Genomic DNA, 22,928 nt, shown 5'->3' with positions numbered 1-22,928 from the left:
TTTTTTTCAAAGGAAAGGTGAAGGTATATTGAGGGATTTCTTGGTGGCTTCAAGTGTTGTCACAGAAACCTGGAGATCATTTTAAGATATGAAGTTTTTTTCTGGAAACTTAGGAAATGTTGCTTGTTTCATAGTTAGAAGCAGGATTTAAAAAACACTTGTGTATTCTATGATGAAATTAAGTGTATTGAATCACTTATAGATTTCATATTTCTTTAAATACTCAGTAGTATATTCCGAAATTGCCAGACTGACAGAAAAGAAAGGTGGACTAATGCAAACAATTCCACCATAAATGAATTAACAACTGCTAAAAAAACCACCAACCTTCTGTGTTGAACATCTTTCTACTTYGAATTCCAGAAGTTTAGGATTGGAAAACACCCTAAAGTGAAATGAACATATCTTCCAGGGCTGATATATAATCTCTCAATATCTTCACTGTGTTTCTACTGGACTGTTTTGAAATATTAATTCTCAAAGTAAGGAACATTTCTTGTGAGTTTTCAACTGTTTTAAAAATAGGTTAAATTTATCTTAAGGTATTTGACGGTATCATGGCATTATCTTCTCTCAGTGGTCCCAGTCCAGGACAAGTCTGGGGTGACTGGAGGGGCTTGCTTCCCTTTTGACATTTCTGGATTTGCTGCTGTCTGTGCTGCTTTTTCTTCTCKTATTGCRTTAATTAAATTTTATGTGGGAAAGRTAATATGTTAACAGTAATAAAGCCCTGATGAACTGGCCAATTCCTCTAGTAGCCAAGTACTAATTTTAAGTGTTTCTCTTCATTAAGAGGTCTTCAAGAATTGCAGTGTTGTAGATTATTGTTCCAGAACACTTGAGATTATGCCCTTACAACAATTTTTGCACTGAAATGAGTGAAAATTATATGAAGTGGTAACTTTTAATAGTTACGCCCTACTCCTAGTGACTGCCTGGCTTCATCATTCCCAGTCTGACACTGCAGTGGAAGATTCTCATTGACCTGTATGTTGAAAGTAGAACTGAGAGGATAGAAGTGTGTGTGGTGCTGACAGCTGAGAAGCACAGGAAGAATGTAAAAACTAAGTTTGAACAGTAGCGGATGCTGAATAGAAGGAACTGGAWGCACAGTTTTGTTTCTCAGCCAGCATTATTCAGCAACAGGGCCTGTTTACAGCTGATCCTCCTCAAAATGTGATCTTTGTCCCAGTAGAAAACCAGCTATTTCTTGAATTTTTCATCTGAGATACCTTATTGCTATCAGAAGCAGCCCTGACCTCCTCTAGTTATTGCTGCCTGCATCRTGAAGTTCCTCCCCTTATGCTTGTGGCATCAAGGGAGGTTTGCAATGCCATCCCTATTTGGGAACATCTCTACAGCTCACTGGGGTGCTGGGTTTTCCTTCTTCCATTTCTTTCTTTTGGCTTCTACCCACAGAATATCATTCACTTGTTGCCGGTGATCACCCACATATTGCATCAATTCCCCTAACAGGCAGGCAGCAAGATACTGCTCAGGGCAGCTCTTGCCATCCCAAACCTCCCTTGCTATCTTGTGGTGAGGAACCCTTTGCTTTCAGCCTCCAGACTCTCCTGCTGGGCATGAAAGAGGTGGATATGGGCAATGGGGTTCTGACAGCACAGGGGTGCAGCAAGGTCTTTAGAAGGTGGAGCTGCTRCAGCAGGAAAGACACAAACATGTGAGTGAAACAAACCACAAAGAAATGATGAGTTTTAACCCCACGTCGTGTTTTGTCAGCGTAGTGAGGTTACCAAAACTAATGCTTTGAATCAGTGCCACTGCGTGATTTTTAATGGAACCCTGACCTCTCTCAGATAAAACAAATTTAAAATCRATTGATTTTCAAGGCAGGGCCTGGTGGGAGTTTTTTAGATGCAGTGTCCTGAAAAAAGAATTTTGAAGTGTGATCATCAGCTTTGTTAAATTACTGGGCTGTCTAAGGTATCTGATATTGATGCTCCTGCTTCTAACACTATTACTCCCAAGAGGTCAGTCGTGATTTATTKACTTGCAGCAACTCAGAGATTTAGTGTGGCTAAATTCCTAACTCAAATACACCTTCAGAGAGTTGGAATCACCTGGGAAAATGTGAAATTATCTAAAATAATTTGCTGTTGATTATCTCTTACCTTTGGAATGTCTCAAACTTCTTTCTAACTCAATGGGACTGAAATGGATTAAAAAAAAAAGGGAAACAAAAGAAAACAACAACAACAAAAAAGGCTCTACAATCTGATATTTTAATAAAAATTACACTCCTGGGTGAAATTGCAACTGTCAATGAGCAGTGGGCTCTGTAACTGGAATTGCATTAAGTGTATTCTGGCCCAAGCACCAGCCTTTAGATTATAAGCACCTTCTTTGATTTCATCAGTTACTGAAGATTATTCTTGTTACAAATGAGATCATAGATACCGAGAAGCTTTAATGTTTGTCACTTATGTATCTTATTAGTATGAGGCAGACTTCTGAAATAACATGGCCCAGGAGAAGAAATATCCATTTGTTTGTTCCCATTTATTCTTCCTCTGCAGGCAAATGTGTTAATAATGCAGAAATGAATGCAGTGATTGAAACAMAGGTAAGTGCTGTGTTACTGCATTGGAACAGAGGACTTGCTCCCATGTCCTGGTTTATGGAGAACAAAAATAGCTGCAAATCATTCTGTTGGTGGGGCTCATTTTGGTTAGGAAATGCCTGTGAATATTCCAGGAGGCTCACACAAGGTTCASATGGTCTTGATGTCTCTGTTTCTGGAACTCTGCACTTATGCCTGGCTCGTTCCTTCCAGGGGTTGGAAAAGGGTGAGTGGGGTTTTTGAGATTACAAAAGGAAAACTAAACACAGAATGGTGTAAGAAATCTTCCTTCAGGATGTTGATGAACAGTTTGTATATTGCCTGAAGTGCAATTCTTAGCAAAACTAAGAAGTGTCAAAGAGCATAAAATCGGGAACATTGTAGAAAATTCCCGAATATAGGTGCATTTTAAATTTTTGTGATTCTTGCTATGGTAAGAACTGACATCATTTTTTTAACAACTCCTCTTGCTCTGCTGGCCACTCATCTCGTGTAGTCCAGGGCACTCATCACTCTGTTTTGAGCTCTGCCAGCTCCCTCAGCTTTGTACCCAGCTGTTGTCCCCAGGGCTTTTCCACCCAGGACCGCCAGTGCTCTGAGGGCTCACAGCTTCCACATGGAGTGAAATCTCGTTCCTGACTCTTACCTCTCTGCTGGGCACAGCTGCCCCTTGCCCTGCAGCCACCCAGGAGCCCTCTGCCTGCTGGGGTGGTCTCAGCTCAGCAAGAACCACCTGTGGCCAAGTGCTGCCCGTTGGGAATTGCTGCCAGAGCCAGAGGGATGAGGGAGAGCTCACCAACAAAGGCTCCTGCGAGGAAACAAARCCGGCTCTTGACGTGCAGGCAAGGTGCTGGGTGTGCACTGATATATATGTGTGCTGACAGATGGTCTCACTTGAAATACTCTCTCCAAATTCCATTAAGCCCCGGGAAGGCAGCGGGCAGCTAGCAGCCGTGAGGAAGTGAGTGGTTTCTTATTAACCAGCCCCCACGCTTCCCAACCCCTGCTAACAGCAGCTGGTGGAGTGTCTCTTCCGGATGTCAGTTATCTCTGTCCATCTGGCAGGTACTTTCAAGCCTGCCAAGAGGAGTATAAATAGAAGGGTTTTTAGGGAAGAAATGGCAGACCTCCATCGCAGACCCCGTACGTGCTGGGTTTTGAGGGGTCCCGGTGGGTTTTGCTTCCATGAAGTGCTTTACCGTGGRTGTTTTAGTATTGGTGTGGATGAGAGAGTTTTCTTTAAAAAGAAAAGAATTACTTTCTTCAAGAGAAATTTTTGAGCCTGTTGTCTTGCCTCATTTTTAAATGTTGTAAAGAATGAGCCTGGAAGCTGGATGAAAGGTTTCTYCTGATTTTATTTCTTTCACCAGAGAAATAAAGACTGAGTCAGTGATGCCAGATTAGGMTCWGAGTGACTGAGATTTTTTCATTTARGGCYCCAAAATGAAGTTTAAAGGAAACTCAATTTACGTTTTATGGGGTTTGAGCAATTTTGCAACCAGACTCTTGTATAAGCACCAGCTATGTGCAGTATTAACAGGAGARAGGCACCGTGGTAGAGACACTTCTAGCACTCTTCTCTGCCCACATCTTTGAGGACACGATCTAGAAGAATGCCTTGTTCTCAGGTGTACATCTGGTCTTGAACAGACTATGCTCAGATCTGGCAGTAGTGATCCAGTGAGGCTGAGTGTTGGCAGGCAAGGTAAATGTCAGTGGGATGAAAAGGGTACTGGCTAGAGATCTTGGGTGCCAAGTRTGGGTTTGGGCACTTCATTTCCATTGAAGCATTGCAGTGCCTGCCTACATCCATTGCTTGGTGTAACCTTCGGTGTTGTGTTATGATGAATTAGTTCAGATTGAGGTATCTCCAGTACCGTGCTCTGTTCCTGAGCTGWTGGTCTGAATTCCCTCCTGGAGACTGTGGAGAGATGAGCACTCTGTCTGCTTCTGAGATGGGCAGCTAAAGTCAGCTGAGATAACTCGACCTCTCATACCCAGTCCCTAGCTCAGAGACAAGCCAAGAGTTACTGCAGATAGTACAGCAATGGAAGCTCAGGTTCTTATGGTGGAAAGGCAACGTGAATCACATTGTGAGCCCTGGTGGCTTTTAAAGTGGATATTGTCTATAATAATGCAAGCTGGGAGCTCACCAGTGCTGATTGCCTGATGGCTGGCAAAGCACAGGGAAACAACTGAGTTTGGCCCTTCAGGCAGAAARCTGTGTTGGCTTTTCCTGGTTCAGGTGGGCACATACTGATGTGAAAAGCTGGGAAAACCATGAGAAAAAGCAGCAGGGAGTTGGAGATGCAGCTTAACAAAATGAAGACTTATCCCACTCCAAGGAGTGACAAAAGCTAACCCTTTTTCACCTGACTGAGTCGACTGTCCAGGCAGTCAGCACTGGATCCCCTTTGTTGGCGAGCACACTGTCCCAACCATTTTGTGTCACCCAGCAGATAACTGCTGTGGACTGTGTATAAATTGTATATTTCTTTGCAATGTGTGGTTATTCTTACTGTGGTGGCAGTTCCAGGGTGCTAAGCTAATCCAGAGGGCTGAGATTTAGGTGAATGGGATGCATGCATATCCTTGTGRTTTCTCTCAGTTGCCATGAAATTATTTGACAGAATAATTTGTGTTTTCTAAAGTGGACAAAGTGGGCCTGTTGATAGCAAGTGYTAAAATAGAGTTTGTTCTGCAGCATGAGTTTGTACACTTCCCGACCTGTCAATCAAATACAACCTTTCAATCAAATATGACTGTAAGCTGTCCTCTYCTTGTGATCAGTATCAACCTTATCYATGTCCCACAAAGCTTGAGGATATTTGTGGAGCAGGTAACACCATTGGGTAGTGGTGAGATGTGCTTCAGCACCTGCAGCATCATGGGGCATCTTCTCATCCCATGAGAATAGCTGAATTAGCCGACCTCATGCTCGCCTTTAATAGTATTTTTTGTTTTAAGTATTTCACCGATGGTATTTTATTTATCCACCCTCTGTATGCAATRTCCCTCRTCTCCTCAGAGTCCCTGATACATAYATGCCAGTCAAAACCCCACTATGTTTATCAGGAGCTTTTTTTCCACCTGGGATACCCATGCAGCTGTTACACTGCTGGGTGAAAAGAGAAATCCTGCAGCCAGAGCAGGCGAATCAGCAGCTCATTTGTTTATTTTCAGTATCATCTTCTGGAGGCTGAAGGCATAGCAGGGGGAGCACCGCACAGACTGCTCGCTCTGCAGACTGCTGTGAATGCCGCTCGTGTCGGCGGCACGGGGCCAGCCGGGCTGCCCTTTGGCAGCGAGGGACTGTAAGATGGATTGGATGGCATGTGGCCTCCGTGCTCGAGTGCCCGGGGAGCTGGCTCGGAGGAGCAGCGGAGCACGCTCCCCGGCACACGCTGCCTTCCATTGATTCAGCAGGCTGCCTGCTCCCGTCTGTCGGAGCTCGCAGCTTCTCCGGGCTGCCTGCGCAGCCCCTGCCAGGACAGCATGAATGAAACTCTGGTAATTACTACAGCATGACTTCACCGCGACCATATTGCTGGGGTTCATCACCAGCTCATTAATTAAATAGTTGCCATGGCGACGGTTGCCTTGGTAGCGTGAAATCCTTTCTCCTCCTTCCCCCCTCCTCCTCTCCGCTTCACAGGGTTTCTCATTCATATTCTTGTGTTYTACATGAATGAAACCAGAGGGAATCACGCGGCTAGGCAAAGAGGTACTTGAGGAAAAATGATGCCTGTTTTCCACCATGCCTGTCACCTTGTGGGCATGAACAATCACTCAGCCCTGTCCCCGTGTTTTGCTTTTCTTGTGTGCGTGAAGTCTGCCTCATAGCCATCCTATTTTTTTTTTTCATTTGCTGCTTTCAGGTCAAATCCTGATTATCYTGAGCACCTGTGTTATTCTGGGGTGCTGACACCAGCTCCTCTGATTTTCAGTGTATAAGGGTATAAGGGAAGGACTGGGCACTTCATTTGCAGCCCAACTGCAGAGCTTTGGCAGTATTCCAGAGTTGAGCTTTTGCCCATGTGGGTTTTCTGTGCTTGATTAAATCACAATATTTCCTCTGGCTCCGAAGCCAGAAAGGACCATTAACTCTTCAAGACTGGCCACCTGCACAGTACAGATCAGCGACTCCCTCCCAAGGGCTTCTGCTTTGTGCCGAAAGCTTTTGGTTGAACTGTGATTCCCTTGTCAGAAGATGTCTCATCTTTGTATAAATGTTGAAAGTGATGGCAAACACTCGTGCTGTGGTGGTCTGTGCAGGTGTTTAAGCACCCCTCACTGTTAAGAATCTGCCTCCCCAGCATGCTTGGTGAGTTTTGTTTGGCATTGCTTCTTTCATGGTCTTTGATTACCTTTCTTACAGGGGCTCTTTCTTACAGTATCTAGCAGCTCTCTTCTTCACACAGAGTTTGGATCCTTCCTAGTCCCCATGGGTGCAGATGGATGGTGGATGATTTGCCCTGAGCTCAGCATTCAGCTCACATCTCACCCTAGATATTTAGAAAATAAAATAATCCTCAGTGGATAGGAAGACATGCCTGTATTCATTTTGTTTTTCTAGTTTTTCATTTTGTTATTCAAGAATGTTTTTCTAGTTCAAAGTATTCGAAGTAATAATATGGATAAGTTTCAATGYCCAAAGGAAATGTTTTCACAGCACAAAATTGAGAGCATGTGGTTTGTGGAACTGTGAGGAAGTAGAGCCTGTTGGGGCAGTGTCAGAGAAGCATGCAGGGTCCCARAGCCCGAAGTGACCTTGGCCATCCAGGTGTTGGAGTGGTCACTGCTGTGTGCTGTCCTTTGAGCCGTGTCATCGGGAACGACGCAGCTGGCATGGGCCAAAATCTCACCTGTAGTGTATGAATGGTTAGGTTGTTTGGACAGCTGGGACTCTGGAGCTCATCTTTCTCCCTGACTCTGTTTTACACAAAAGTGCAGACATGGCATTAGAAGAGGGGTAAAATTTATCCCATGGGATGGGTTATCCCTTGTCTTTTCACTACGAGGCTTCGCTCAACTTTGCCTGAAGCACTTGGCAATGACTGCTCTGTGGGATGTCTCTCAAGCAGATGGAGCTAGGGGCTGAGCAAAATTGAAAATCCATATGTTCCTGACGTGGCCCTACCCAGAAATGTGAAGAATTGCTAGGGCTATACATCAGCTGTGTTCTTCCCAGGCACAGTGTTCTCTCTCTGACTGTGTGCCCTTTCAGAAATGCATAAAACTTTCCTGGAAGTGCCATATCAACTGGGACACCAGGCAAAGGACAGGACCTGTCTCCCTGGCAGCTCACAGCTGTCATGTGTGGCTGTGTAGGTGTTGCTGTTGGGCTCATTGAGTGCAGATACAAGGACAAGAGGAGCCAGACCATATCTCTGTTGTGTTTGGCTGCCAAAATGCTTTCAGCCCCTCTGAGGGTAAAAGAAGAAGGACCCCATTTGTCTCACTGCCTGTAAGTTACTGTGTTAGTGACTAGGAGATGCTTGGCTCTGTGTGGAAAAACTTCCTGTACTAGAGAGGGGAAAACTGACACGGTTCTGACCTTCTCCTTTGTGGGCTATAACTGGGTTTCTCACTGTGGCTTTCCTTCCCCTTCAGTTTTCTGCACTAATTTTGTAATAACAGTTAGCGCTGGATTTCATAACACAGACATACAACATGCAATTAGAAATTGCTTTGTGTGAAGTAAAGTAGCTGTGAGTCATATCCAGACAAGTGAATTATCTGTGATTATTCAGCCAAGAAGGGAGACGGTGGTGAGCAGAGGAATGTGCACACCAAGGKCTACACATTATTATTAGCATTTCCRTACTGTTTGGAAGCATAAGGAGGAAAGCAATACTGTATACTACGGCAGGGCTAATTGGGATGTCTGTGTGTAAACATCCATGTGATCAAGTCCTCAWGGGGAGGAAGAGATGATGTTCTTATCCTAAGACTTGTGCATCCAAAGGCGTGGCCAGTGACATTGCTAGGTCTTTCTAGGGGGGTGGGGGAGACATATATATATTTCAGAATTCTAAATTGATGTGAAGCAAATCTTGTATATGAGGGCTTAGCCTAACGGGGAACTAAGTTTTCTTCAAAGGGAGATGGACAAAATAGATTTCCACCACTGCCCTTTTTGATATATCTATTGGATCTGCTTTTTTTTGTCCTCTGGGAATGAAAGGTCATATTATGAAGGGGCCCTTGGCTGTGCAGAAACTGCTGGGAAATCTTTGGGAGTGAGAAATTGCTGGCTTTGTGAAACAAGGTGGTTTTTGCAGTGTTCTCCAGTGTGTTTGTTATTTATTGCTGTTATTGGTGGGCAACTCAGGAGCTGGGACTGCAGCGAGGGGCACGGGCTGGGGGGCAGTTTGCATTTCCTGAGTGTCAGTGCCTCAGCCAGTGAGACAGTGACAGCAGGGGACAATGTGGGCAGGGAGCATGCTGGCCGCAGGCTCCACACAGCTGCAYGCTTGTCATGGCAAGGGCAATTCCTTGTGAAGGTGCACATTGAAACTGGAGGTCTTTCTGCGAGGCAAGAGCTACCAGGAAGGGACTGACAGGACTTGCTAAAGAGCACCTTCACCGTCCTTGGTGCTTCAACTGCCCAAAGAAGTTAGTTTTCCACCCATGGCAGAGGGATTGTTGACCCTTCCCCAGCCAGTCACAAATGCCTCCATCTGTAAAATGACAGTGAGAAATGCTTAATCTTCCAAGATGAATCTAACAGATGCTTCTCCCAGGAAATGAACTAAAGGTTGCAGCTTTGCTTGAGCGATTGTGAGTCAGGTATGAGTCATTTCTCCCTTGAAGGGCATCTGGATGTGCTTTGCTGATAAACACACAAAGAGCATAAAGCCTGGGGTGAAAGGTTATCCCAGGAAGGAGAAACTAGAAAAAAACAAAAACCACAAAAAAAACCTCAGAGATATACCAGTGTACCCCGTACCTTCCTCTGTGGCCCGCAGGATGCATTAGCTGTGGGTCTTRATGACATTGTTTCTCAACTTCCTTTGCATACTAACTTGGAAAAAGCTGAGAGAAGCCTTCTGTTATAATGGAATTTGGATATTAATATTATATCTATTGTTCCTGTGGCTTCTGATTGCTGCAGGTACACCGAGCTCAGGAAAGTGGGAATTGTGGGAAAAGTACACCTTCAGCTGTTTAGAGTCAGTGTGATACTGCAGAATATCTGACACCTCAGTAACTGATCTGTATGAAAAAACAGTCATTTACAGGAAAAAATGTGGTACTGGCTGGTTTTCCAAAGCAATCATAAATTAATAAAGACGATACAGAAATTGATGGCCAAAATTACCTGGCCTTGTGCTGTGCAGRTCAGAAAAAGCAATCACAGTGTTTCTGCTCAGCTTAAAAAGATCACAGAAAGAGGCACTGGACCATAAAGAACTGGGTGTAAAACTTGTTTCTGGGAGCAAGTCCCAATTGGTTTTAGATGGTCCTGTTAGCTCAGTGGTAATCCCTGCTCCCACAAAACATCAGAGGTAGGGAAGCTGGCTGCAGAGGCAACAAATTAGCATTAATTTTGCTTCATCGGATGGAGCTAATCCTAGCCAAGTGAACCCAGACACCAATTTTCATACATTGCAGTTCTGACCATTTTACCATCAAGCTTTTCTTTAGTGAGGTACATTTATCCATGGCACAGGGCCTACAAAAAGCAGCTGAGCATCCTGCCTCAGGGAGTCAGCTCCTATCTTCTATCAGGCTGACAGATCCATCAGGGAGGGGCCAGACGTGCTTGCCAGCACACGAGTCCATTCCCAGGTCAGRCATGGAAGATGCTTCTTCCAAGTAGGGGCAGGTCAGGAGCAATTACTGTGAGTTCAATTTAATTATGCTAATCAATCAAGCAATTAGAGGGACAAGGATGCCGACTTGCAGGAACAAAGAAATAGCCACGGTTTTTGGGGAAATAGAGAGGCTAGTGACTAGCTGAGTTTGGGCTGGGAGTAGAGGTGGTAGGGAAGATGGATACAAAAATCTGTTTGTGTCTATGGCTTTAGATGTTGTGGGGGTTATGATTTTTAGATTTTAGGCTTATCCAGAGCTCACATTTTGCCATGTGGCAGAATAGGTGTGGGGGGCAGTACTGATGGGGATGCAGTTTCTTCTGGCTACTGCCTGCTTAAAGCTGGTGCTGGCAGRTGCATGGAGTATCAGTATTCCTTGTTTATTTGTGGAGTGCCAGGATGAAGGAACAGCACAGAGTGGAGTCTGTTCTGGCTCAAGCATCTCTTCCAAACGTGTTTTTAACTTGAAGAGCTGTAGCATTTATTGTGTCCCTTGAAAGACATTTTAAGTACGTCAGTTACCTTGACTGGAAAAACACAAGTGAAGAAAGAGCACACCCTTCTTAAAGCAATAGTCTCACTCGATAAAGGACATGATTTTGGTTCTTCCTCAGGTCTGAAATAGAAGCAGCAGGCTTGAAGGTTAAATCCAAGCTGCTCAATATTGCATTAGGTGTGTGCTGGTGAGGTCACCTCCGCAGGAAAAGGTGTCTGATACTTGTGAAATAGAGGAGGGAAGAGAGAAGTGGAAGGGGATGTCTCTGAAGGGAGAGAGATTTCAGTGTGTCCTGATGAAGAGGGCTGCAATGGCTGCAGCTTTCCCTGCCTGGAAGGGAAAAGCACCTTTAGGCCAGGCCTGCAGGGTGAACATGTTAGTCTGCTCTGTTTTCTGCTCCAGACCTCGCTGTCACATACAGGCTTTGACAAAACAGAAGCAAGGCAGRCTGGAAAACTTCCTCAGAAATAGAAAAGTCAAGAAGTATTCTACTCAGAAAAAGGCTTCCCAAGGCTGGTGACGTACTTCAAGATAGTGAATGATCGACCTCAACAGCAGAAGGGAAAAAAACAACAAACCTATCTGTTCTTCCCTCTGGCAGGCTCCAGTGCCTTGGGAGACRGCTCTGCTGACTCATTCAGAAAGCAGTTTCCAAAACACGACTCCTTCTCTTGTATCCAGACAGCTCCTTTCCCTGGGAACAGCAGCCCACCTGTCCCAATCAGCAAAGGCAGGCTGGGAAACCTGCCCTCCTCTGCTCCTGGTGGCCTCTGGCTCAGGTCCCTTGGCACAGGCACCTTCCACTCCTTGGTCTGCCGTTAATTTTCAAAACCCAATTGCATAAAAAGCTGGGGTCTGATGTTTGGACGTTGTTCCAATGTGATGTTCATCTCCCGTGCTCTATGGTAGCAAGCCATGTAAAATAGTAAATAAATCAGTATAAAAAATGCAAACAACATAAAACAGAAGAGCTTGCTGGTTCAGTGTTTCTCCTGTTAAAAATTTGGTTTCTTCTGTATGAAGATCAGAGCCTGGTGCAAGGTGTATAAAACTGCCTGCTTTAAATATAAATTTAAGTATAAATTCTGTCCAGGATAGCCCTAAGGTGCCTGACAAGACATGCCAGGGAAGAAGTGGGTCTGTGCTTGTCCCTCTGSAGGCTCTGGATACGCAGATGTACTCCTGCTGCTGTGGGAGGCAGGGTGCTGACAGCATGGCATGTTGGATGACCCTTTTTGTGTGAACAAATTAGGAATCCTTTATCTAGTTCCTAGCCAGAGGACATTACTGTGTCTGTTTTGTAGGTGCTAAGGTTTTTTTGTTTTTTCTTTGCTTGTGGGCAGATCAGGGAAAGCTACTGGGTCAATCAGRGTAGCAATATGGCTGTGTAGCAGGACAGCCCAAACAGGGCCACATCTCCTCAGAGATCTCTCTTTGGTACCAGAACTCTTTCCACAGGGAATTTAATGCTGGCACCATTGCAGCCTTCCCCCAAACAGTGGTTGTGGTGGCTGTATGGGGGGAGAGTGGAATTTTATTTACATAGCTCTGGGCAAGGCTCACTCAGTCCTGAAGAAGAGAAGTGTGCCAGAGAAAGGAGCAAACTCCTTTTCCCCCAAGGTTTTCCCTACAAATTGCCATTCTTTGACTCAGCTGGAGTCAAGCTAGCACCAGGAGCATCYTTCTCTGAGCAACCTCACAGCACTGAAAATGAGAGGGAATGGGAGAGCTTCCTGTGGGAGCTGCAGGGTGGCAACTTGGGTGAAAGGGAGGATACAGCAATTGTCTCATCTGAGTGGCACAAGCAGGCTCTTGGACCTCAATTCTCAGCGTGAGCGGATGTGTGAAGCATTTTATCCCTAGTCTGCTTCCCAGGAAGTCAATTATTCTTCCCCACTTTGCKGGGGGCAGGCAGCACATGCAGTTTCTGTAGGCAAACAAGGGGCTGGTGAGCAAAGAGGACCTGGGGCCTGGGCATCTGTTTCGCAGGAGATTGGATCAGATCTGAGGGCTGTGACTGGCTCATCTGCCTTCCTGGCTGGTGACAGCTGACAGCTGTGGAAGACAGAGGGAGAGAGGGAGGCTTGATGTGAAAAGAAAGGGAGCTGGAATTGCAAAAACACACTGATGATGGTTTTGCTAGTAGAATTCCAATCCCAAATCTACATGTGATGAATTAAAACCTGAAATGGTGTTTAGCAAACGCTGCTTGCCAGGCCAAATTAGCAGCCTCATTTGTTGCTAGTGGCAGCTCTTTAAAACTCTTAAAGATGGGCTCCTTTTAAAATGTGGCATAAATAGGATGTTTTCTCAACAGTAGCATTTCCTCGCTTGAGCGTCGCAGTAATTTTTGTACCCTTTGGTCTCCCACAGCTGGTACACCAAAAGAAAACGACAGCACAAAACCCAGCCAAGCTCCTTGGAAATGTAAATAGACCGGAACCACTGGTGTCCTCTTAACACAGCATCAATCACTGCTGGGTGCTGCAAGTGGCAGCGTGCTCGCTGCAGCCCAGGCAGCCACCRCGGGCGGCAGATGGAGGAGGTTTAGGACCTTGCAGCACTGTTTTGGAGTTTCTCTGCAGAAAATGGAGCACAGATGGGGTGTGCTTTGACCTGCTCATGCAGTAACTGCAAAATCTTTGGCTTTCCAGACCAGCTCTGTATTTGTCTCTAGGCTCTGTGGCATGGCTTGGAAACCCTCCACATGCTCCCTACTCGGGCTAGTCTTTGTTGGATGTTAGCCGAGCTTCCCATGGATTTGAGGTGAATTAGCAGACAGTAAACCAAGGTGGGTCCTTAACTTCTGGTGGGCTCTTCTCAAGAAAAATTAACCCATTTACTTTCTCCCAGCAGACTGTGTTTCCAAAAATAGTAGTTTTCGGAGACAGTTGTTGCAGGGGAACTGTTGCAGCTGGTGATCAGCACCACATCCATCAGCCAAAAGCACAGAAACTGCTCCATCCATTACAGATGATTCCCATGCCATAGAGAYTTCTCACAGAAGACAGAGGAACCTTGGAAAGCAGTGGATGATGGGCTGTCCACTGGAACAGTGGTGTTACGAGATGCTTTGACCTGCTGATGAAGTGTAAGGTGGCTTTTAGCTAGAGTGTGTTTTGAGCAGTAAATACTGGCTTTACCAAACAAAGAACAAGAGGAAGTCTGCTGATGATTTTAGGATAAAGGGAAAAATTATTTTAAGGAGAAAGGAATATAGTAAGTATTGTGCTGTGCACTGGTTTGCCTTGCAGGATGTCTGTCATTAGGAAATAAGTGCAAATGTGGTTTCTTGGGTGTGCTGTATTTGTGCAGGTAACAGTCACAACAGTGGATGGACCTACACCCCAGGATGGACTTGTTTCAAATTTCTCTTGGCCAGATCTATGTGACATATACCTGACTGCTTTGCTCTGTTGGTCATTAGGAAGGTAGAAAGTGATGGACACAGGGGGCTAGAAGATGACTGTTTTGGAGGTTATACCAGCAAAACTGCTTTTAGAGCTTTTTTTTTTTTATTTGAATAGTATTTGTTTTATTTCTAGGGATGACTCCTGGGCTGTTTTTTTTTTTCCTGAGCACCTCATATAGGAGCATGCCAATTCTTGGACGTCCTTGTGGGATGTTTGTTTCTCAGCCAATTTGTGTTTCAAAGCCTGCATTTTCCAAGAACACCAGGTGGTTGTGCGAGTCACTGCTTTTCAGGTTACTCTCTCTTTCATGCATGGAGCGGCAGGGGGTGTGTGACGCAGCTGCCCACGGGAGAGACAGAGGATCTGTAGTCACTGAGGCTGCTCCATGCTGGAGGGGATTCTGGTGGTGCTGATGGTGATGGGACTGATGGATCAATCCAGCCCGTGCAGAGCTCCAGCTCACAGCGGGCAATGATTTCTTGCCACTGTGGGAGGGTGTTCACACCACCTCTTTCTTTTAAGATGTTTATCATATGTTGCCTCCAGGGAGGATGGTTGTGAGCCAGAGCCCAGCCTGGGAACTTTTACACAACCTCTTCTTCTCCTCTAACTACAGGTGGAGCTGAGGGGCCACTTTCTAATTCAGGAAATACTTTGACAAGTCTTGCTGCCTGAAGTATCATAGATTTCCTTTTCCCCTATGTCCTCCTGATTCCCTTCATCTCCCTTTACCAAACCGTAGTTTGGGGACCTGAATGCACACACACATACACACAGAGCAGTATGACTMCCCTGATTCTGCTCCCTGCCTCCCACAAACTTCAGGGTTGGTGCAATGAATATGGTGGGCAGGACTGGGCATCTCAGGGCAGTGGCCACCTTGGCCAAAGGATGCCATGAGCCAGGCCAGGCCTCAGAATCTGAAAGCCCATCTTGGGGGTTGTGACCTTCAGAGACCATCCTAGAACTCCCCGGAGCTGCCAGAAGATGACGTTTCTGTTGAACTTGGGGGAGATGCTCTGAGGTAAACAAAAAGCACAGTGATGCTTGGGGGAACATAGCTTAGCTCCAAAGAGCTGCAGGGTGGTGCTGATATTGTCCTGAGCTGCTCRTTGCCCATCTGTAACAGAAGTGCACTTTGATGGAGAGCAAACCCCACTGGTGTTCGCTGAACTGCAGAAAGCCTCAGTCCATGGTGTCCCACTCAGAGCTGTGTGGGATYTCCCTGCCATGGGAGTTAATCTGTTCTGCACAGCCATGTGATGCCCTTCAGGGATTAACAGCCCATGGTAGAGCCTGAGCTGGGTCTGGCACAGACAGACTCTCTGTCCCTGTCCCTGGGCAGCTGCTGGCCCTCACAGCAGGTGCCCCTCTCAAAGCTCCTCTCTTGGAGACCAGGAAAGCTGTCCCAGRTGAGGCAGGGGGGAGGCAGCGAGGAGGAAGAGCTTGGCTGTAGACACTTCTGATAGCAAAGGATGTAAAACAAGCAGCACTGCTTACTTTCGGCCCAGAGTGGACAATACACCTTCGCCTTCCCACACAGCACTGCAGACAGAGCTATTGTGTTTATTATTATTATTATTTTCCTCCCCATTGTTAGAAGACACGATTTCATTGTTGTTATTTTTAATCTGCCGGTTCCGGAGCTTTAGGACGCTACCTGCCGACCCTTGTTTTGATTCAAATCRTACCTCTCTCCTGGTGTCATTCCTATCGCAGTGACAAGCCCGCTCCTGGAAACAACAATGGTGCATTATTCAGACTTTGACTTTGCAGCTGATGGGAGATAAAATTATAAAGAGGGGTAGGTGAATCATCTGCTCTGAAGCACTGATGAATACACACGAGACGCTCAGACCGCAGCTCTGTGTGGCACAGAGAATGAGTGGAGAAAGGGGAACAATAACAATGAGAGATTCAGGCAAATGCAGGGAAGTTAAGTGACTATCCGTGCTGGTGGGAGAGTGTCTTTTTCCTCCTTCGTGCTGGACTCTCCTGGCAGAACTGGAGTGTTATGGCAGTGCTTTCACCCCTTTTAATTTTTTTGTCCCTCATGTCTTGTAGTGGATTCAGTGAGAAAAGGGGGTTGCTGTGACATGAAGATGGGGACCCTTCCATCACTGTGTGGTCACTGTCACCCAGACCATGCACCACAGAGTGTGTGAGTGCCTGGAGAGTTAAGGGTGGCCTCAACAGAGAGGGCTTTGAGAAGAAGCTCCTGAGTACACCAAKGCCCATACAGCTTGGGGGATGGGCCAATGTAACAGAGCTTCACCTTCATTCTTAAAAATCCATAAAATTTTTTCTGATAAATGTTAAAGACATAGAGAACATTCTCTTTTTCTCTACCACCTCTTTCCTTTGCTTCTCTCATCTCAAAAAACAGGAAAGTGTGCTTGCCTCGAGATCTTTTATGTCTGAAAAATTGAGAGGGTGGAAAGCTCTCTTGTTCTTTATTTTGCTTCACTYGGAAGACCTGGAAAACACAAAAGAAAGTACTTCTTTGAATATTTGGTTTTGTTCTGTTACTRTCCTTCAAGATGTGTCCTTCAAGCTTATGAACAAGCTTTTTGAATTTTTATGGAGGAACCAAAGGATTCAGAAAATAAATCTAGGCTTTTCTAAATGCTAGAAAATATCTTCGAGGCAAGAATCCTGCCATATCAGGAACTCCTATGGCACTTCTTTAGACCAGTGGCAAATCTGCCCAGTTAGGTGAGAAGCCCAGAAGGTGACCTGAACATGGTGTCTCCATGTGTTGTCAGAGAGGATGTTACATGCCAGAAGGCTCCTTCAGCTTTTAGGGTCAGATCCAATAAGAAATAAAAAAGGACATTGAGAAATAGCTAYGGCAAATAAAGCTTGCACACTGTTTATCAAGTGGGTGGTGAACCACTGGCATGAGAAGCATGGGAGATGTCTTTCTGGTCAAAATTAACTCACCTAAGCTTTCCAAAATTTYTATTGCACCTTATGAAGCAGGCTATTTTTAAGGAGAGAAGAAAAGACCACTGACTTCATGCTGACATCTCATTTCACTGCATTGTGGTTGAAGCATGTGCTGTGGTGGAAAGGTCTGCAAGCCAATATTGAGGCTAAACTGCTCGTTCATATGTGTAAAGCATTGTGGAGAAACTGGATGTGTCAGTTCTTCTKTCATTTGCAATAATGTAAAGACAACAGACATGAGGGATCTTGCTCCAGATATAAAAGAGGAGTGAAAAGTGTGAGGGTTTTCTCCTATCCATAGAAATCAGCCCCAGGGCAACTGATATGGCTTCCTTTGGAGCAGGTGTGCTCTGCCCATGCTGCACAGAGAGCTCTATTTCTGCAGGGTCACAGAGGCTCTTGGTACCCTTCTCTGYAGCACTGGCTCTCTGTAGTGATTTAATAACTCACATTTATTGCAAAACTACTACTCATATTCCATTAGACTGGGGGAGGGAGCAGGCTGTGTGCACCAGTAGCAATGTACATTGTCATGGTTCACAAACTTGTGACACTTGACAAGCGAGAGGAAATTGCATTTTTCCCCACTGTAAAGCAGCTACAGCRGTGGAAGGTATGAAATTAGTCAGTCTTAGCATGCATTAATCAAGGAAAGGAACTTGAAGATGCCCTTGGAGAAAGACAGGCTGAGAGGCTGGGCCTGGAACCTGTTTTTGCTGGTGGCACATTCTGGATAAACAGCTCTGGTCAATGGCAGCAAAGGGGCTGGGGACAGTGAGAGACAGTTCAGTAGCCAGTCTGGAGAGACTTATTCATGCTGCCATGAAAACAGCTAAGATCCAGTGGCTGATGAGGATTTCAGCACTGGGAGCAGGAGGAAGGGGCAATTTGGAAACAGTAGGTCCAATGGAAGCTTTCCTGAGCCGCCTGGTATTTCAGTGTCATTAGGTTGCTCGCAGTGGGAGAGGTGCCATGGAAGGGATTCATGTGGCTCTGCAGTTTCTCTGCCCAACGCTGTCCCTGCAGGTGTGGGAGGATTTGCACTGTGTGTGTGTTCCCTGCTCAGGYGGATCTGCAGGTGCCCAGCTGCTGRCAAACCTCCTTTGCACAGCATGACGCTGCATCCTCCTCCCTGCAAGCGCTGCTTTCTCCTGGCTACCTGTGACACTGAGACACAGGGACATTCTGCTTACATCACTGGGTGGAGGAAGAAGTATCAGGAGAGAGAAGCTTGTGCCTGCTTCCCCATTCCCCAGGGAAACTGGCTGGAAAATCCCAAGGTGGCCTGAGGTTTAGTGCCTCTGGAGTGCTAGGAATGGTGTTGGAAGTACAAGAAGACAAGGCAAGCCAGCTCAAAGACAGTGATAATCACTGTCCTCAGTGCACAGCCAGAAAGGTGCTCTGCCCTCTAACTCTGCCTGCAGAATCACTGAGGGCTAACAAGAAAGCCAGCTTCATCCTCACAGCTTCTTTCATTCAGTGTATTATTCATCCGCCCACTCTGGTTTACCATTGTGCTTGTTTTCCTGTGCTCTCAGGCTGTGTGTTTGAGGTCTCTAGGTGGACAGAGGTTGTTTTTGGTGCTGAATACAGCGTTTTGGGGTTGATTCAAGGCTGATTCTATTCGTGAAACTTGAGGTGACTTCTTAGCTCTAGCACTATGAAATGGGAGTACAGCTCACCTTGCAGATGGTTGACTAAAATATTAAACAGTGATTCACCATTACTCACTGTCGCATCAGCTCATAAATTTAAAACAACTCCCTTTCCTATCTTTTTTTTTTATTTAAGTAAAAATAAAAGAAGTAAAGCTTTATCATGCATAACTATGCTAACTTGATTCTCCAGAGAGGTTAGCTAATAAACTTTTTACTGGATTTTGCCTCTTTGCATTAGTTGAGAATAGAATAAATGAGAAGGGGAAGAAATCTTGCTTTTCTATGTTAATAGAACAAAACAGGACCGGTGACATCTCTGGTAAAAAAAAAAAATGTGGAAATGTGAATGCAATTGTCCATTATAGTACTTAGAAGGATGAAAAAACCAGCTGAACACTGTTTTCAGGGCACAGGAATAAGAAGGTGCTGTGAGTTATTTCTGGGGTCCTTGCTTGCTGTCATTAGCCATTACCCAGGAAACAATTTGTATCCACTGAAATCTTCATTAAAGCATTCTCACAGATTTCTTCCTCTAARCTAGGCAGATTCTTCTTTCCTCAAGCCTCTGCACCCTAGGCTGGGCACATACTGCTGCTGGGCATTAGGGGAGCTCTGGCRTGTATTTTCYTGTTTGTTTTCAGTTTACAGTAGGTTCCAGTGTCTCGGTGTTCAGTGTGCTATGGGAAGTGAATACGCTGAGTGGGAAGCAGCCCCTGCCCAAAGTTTGTGCAGYCAGAGAAGAGACTGCRGGAAGAGACCAAGACTACCAGGGTRAGTGACAAAACTAGAAAMCTGAACCCCTGRTGTTCTCAARCCAGGACTCCCTCTGTGTACTCTGGGCTGCTTAATTTAACTTGCCTGGAAAGGGAATAAGGCCCCTCTCCACTGAYTTGAGCTGCTTCTCRAAGCTGTGAAAGKTKATTTTGCCCCTGGTACAAGCCACCYYCCWYACACAGCCATGRCATGTCACTTACCAGTGCTTGTGCCTTCTGAGACTCATCTAATGGTGGCTGGACCAGTGCATGCAGCACTTTGTGTGCCTGCTTGAGAAAGAAAAGTTACTGAGGSACACCCAAGAGGATGGAGSCAGGCTCTTCTCAGTGGTGCTGAGTTACAGGACAAGAGGCAATGGGCASAAAGTGATGCACAGGARGTTCCACTGGAATGTGAGGAAGAATTTCATTACTGTGCAGGTGAAACATTGCCCAGAGAGGCTGTGCTGTGCCCATCACTGGAGAAMCATCTGGACACAATACTATGCTATGGGCACCAGGATGACCCTGCTTGAGCAGGGAGGTTGGACCAGGTGATCTGCTGTGGTCCCTTCCAACCTGACCCATTCTGTAATTTCCAACATCTCTGCTGACTAATGCCAAAATTCAATGATTTTGGTGTCTTGTATCGTCTCTCATGAGCCTCCAGTGGCTGTAGCATTACTTTTTAATGTCAAGCAGAAAGCAAGTTCCATTTTTAATGATTATTCTGCTGCTGTGAGTGAAAGCTGATGGGACCATAAGCATCTCTAGACTGCCAGAATGTTGTTTGCTCTTTCCTTCAGCCAAATAAAAGCAGAGAGAGTCAGCCTCATAAAACAACAATACCATGAGCCCTGTCAGTGATCAGCAAACACTTCTGAAAAAGAAGGGTGCAGAGAGGCACTGGCACTAACAGCTTTGAATTGCAGCAGTAAGATGAACAGAGTGAAAGCTCCTCCCTTTTTTTGCTAAAGGAGGGAGGGTTGCATTCTGCTCTAGGGTCTTCCTGGCACTGATTCCTGTCTTATGCAGGAGTGAAGCCCGAATGCTTCCAGAAAAGATACTTTGGTTCACCAGACTTCTCACGAGTTACGCCATGAGACAATTGTCTTCGTTGTGTTTTGTCTCAGTTGTTCTCTTGTAATAAGCCTTGCCCATAAATCAAGTTTTATGATAGAGTCCCCATGTTGTCCATTGCCTCATAATGTCTGTCAGCTCCGTGCTCATTCTTCAGCACAGGGTAGGCATGCCTGGTGCCTTTGCAAAGGTTGGATGGGACAGGTCCCCTGGCAACCCTGGGAGAATCTGACTCATGCTGCAGAATCCTCTTGGTGCAGCCTGGACCTTGCAGTAAGCATGGTGTGTGAGTATTGAGGAGGGAGAAAAGCACCACAGACCTGAGGCTCAGGCTCCCCAGGGCTCTTTCCTTGCTTTGCAGGTGAATATTTAATATTAACCTTTAATATTGCCTTTGTCTCTGCCCCCAGCTCCTCTTTGCAAACCAAAGAGGGAAGAGGGACGGAAGAGGGCAGGCAGTGGTAGTGCAAGGTTGCCCACTTGCACTTGCACCAGCATTTGTGCTGCCCACATGATGCCAAGGGCAGGAGTTTGAGGGCTGTTGTAGGTACTGCCTGAGGGAAAACTGCCTGGAGAACAGGGATTTGTCACTTGGATGACGGGTATAACAGGAAAAGCACATGGTTCTTCCCCTCCTTKTGCTCTCTGCCCTTAGACACCATGGCAGCCTGGGAACAGCCAGGATTTATTTTGGTGCCTTAGCCTCTGTTGTCCTAGTGGAGGGTGGGTCCTATTCAACCCTTCTGTCCCTTCAGGGTTCCTGTGAAGATTTCCTGCTTTCTGCCATAAAGGGGGACAAAACCGCTTCAGGAAATGGCAGTTTCCGAGGCAACCACACTTAACAATTTCATCAATTAATCAGGAGGAAACTAAGGAAGAGAATGGGAAGCAGATGCTTGGAGCAGGACAAGGCTATGAATGATTGATATCATCTAAGAGACAGGCAGAATGTACTCCAGGAGAGACCTCAGCCTGGGGCTGAAGCAACTTCCTATGCAAGAGTTCATTACTGCAAAGTGGTGGCAGGGAGCCAGGAATGGCTTCCTAGGTGAATGTCCAGTCTGGTGTTTGGAAAACGATGAGGTACACTGCAAAAATATAGACAGGCTGGCTCAGAAAGGCACACAAAGACTCAAGGAGAGGTGGAACAAAGTCACATGCTAATTTTTCCTACCACACGTGACAGTTCTCCAATTGAGCCCAATAAAAAGGGAATTTTGGTGTTCCCCAGTCAAAGTTACAAGTCCGTGTGTTCTCTTCAGGATGTCAATATCCTGCTGCATTTGTGGCCATGATGTGTGAGCTGACCTGTGCTTCCAACAAGTACTACCCCCAAGTACTGCCTACATGTGCAAGGCAGCTGAGGGAGAGATTGGATTTCTCCTGGGGTCTATGGTTGGAATAAAGGCTGTAGGAGTCTTAACCAAAGGTTGCAGTGGTCTTGTTCAAGCCCTGTTGAGAACAATAATGACAAGGGGAGGAAAASAGGCCGTGATTTGCTAGGTTCTGGTGAATCTTTGCTCTTCTCTTGCAACTTGAGTGGCATGATAATGAAAAGGTCTTAAAGAAGAGACAGCGAARTGAAAAATGCCAAGATGAGACAGAAGTTTTTTACAGCAACTTTTAATCCATTCTTTTTTCCTTTGCTTTTAAAATGCTTTTTATACCCTTTTTTTCTGGTGGAAGCACTTAACTGGACTAAATGATGAAACAGCTTTGTTAGCATCCCTCCTTATGCAGCACAGCTTTTCTCCATATGAATTCATGAGACAGTGTACTCTTTCYTTAACACTTTCATTTAAGTGAGTGCCGGAACAGACCTTTTGCATAAATCAGCAAGAGAAAACAAACCATCTCTTGCTATAACCATTTGTTCCTTTTACCTCAGTAATAAATCCCTCCTGGGAGTAAGGAGWTCATGTAATTTATCACTGATCCTTGTAATGCACATTGTGGTACTGTATTTCACATGCCTGAAGTGCATCTTTTGATTAGAGCAGACATCAGCTTTCTGCTCGTAAAAGCAAATGAAAAGATGCTCTCAATGGCAAAGTTGAAATGAGTATTAATTGCATTAAATGATCAGTAAGTAAAAGGGCAAGGTTGAAATAATCAAAGTGTTCGTAAGGAGAAAAGCTAATCAGAAATGTTAGGACAAGATTAAATTTGTTGTCTTKCC

This window comes from Malurus melanocephalus, unplaced genomic scaffold (assembly GCF_030028575.1).
Source record: "Malurus melanocephalus ecotype Western Australia unplaced genomic scaffold, MMel_1.1 scaffold_9, whole genome shotgun sequence".
Lineage (NCBI taxonomy): Eukaryota > Metazoa > Chordata > Aves > Passeriformes > Maluridae > Malurus > Malurus melanocephalus.
Note: the sequence above shows the minus strand (reverse complement) of the source record.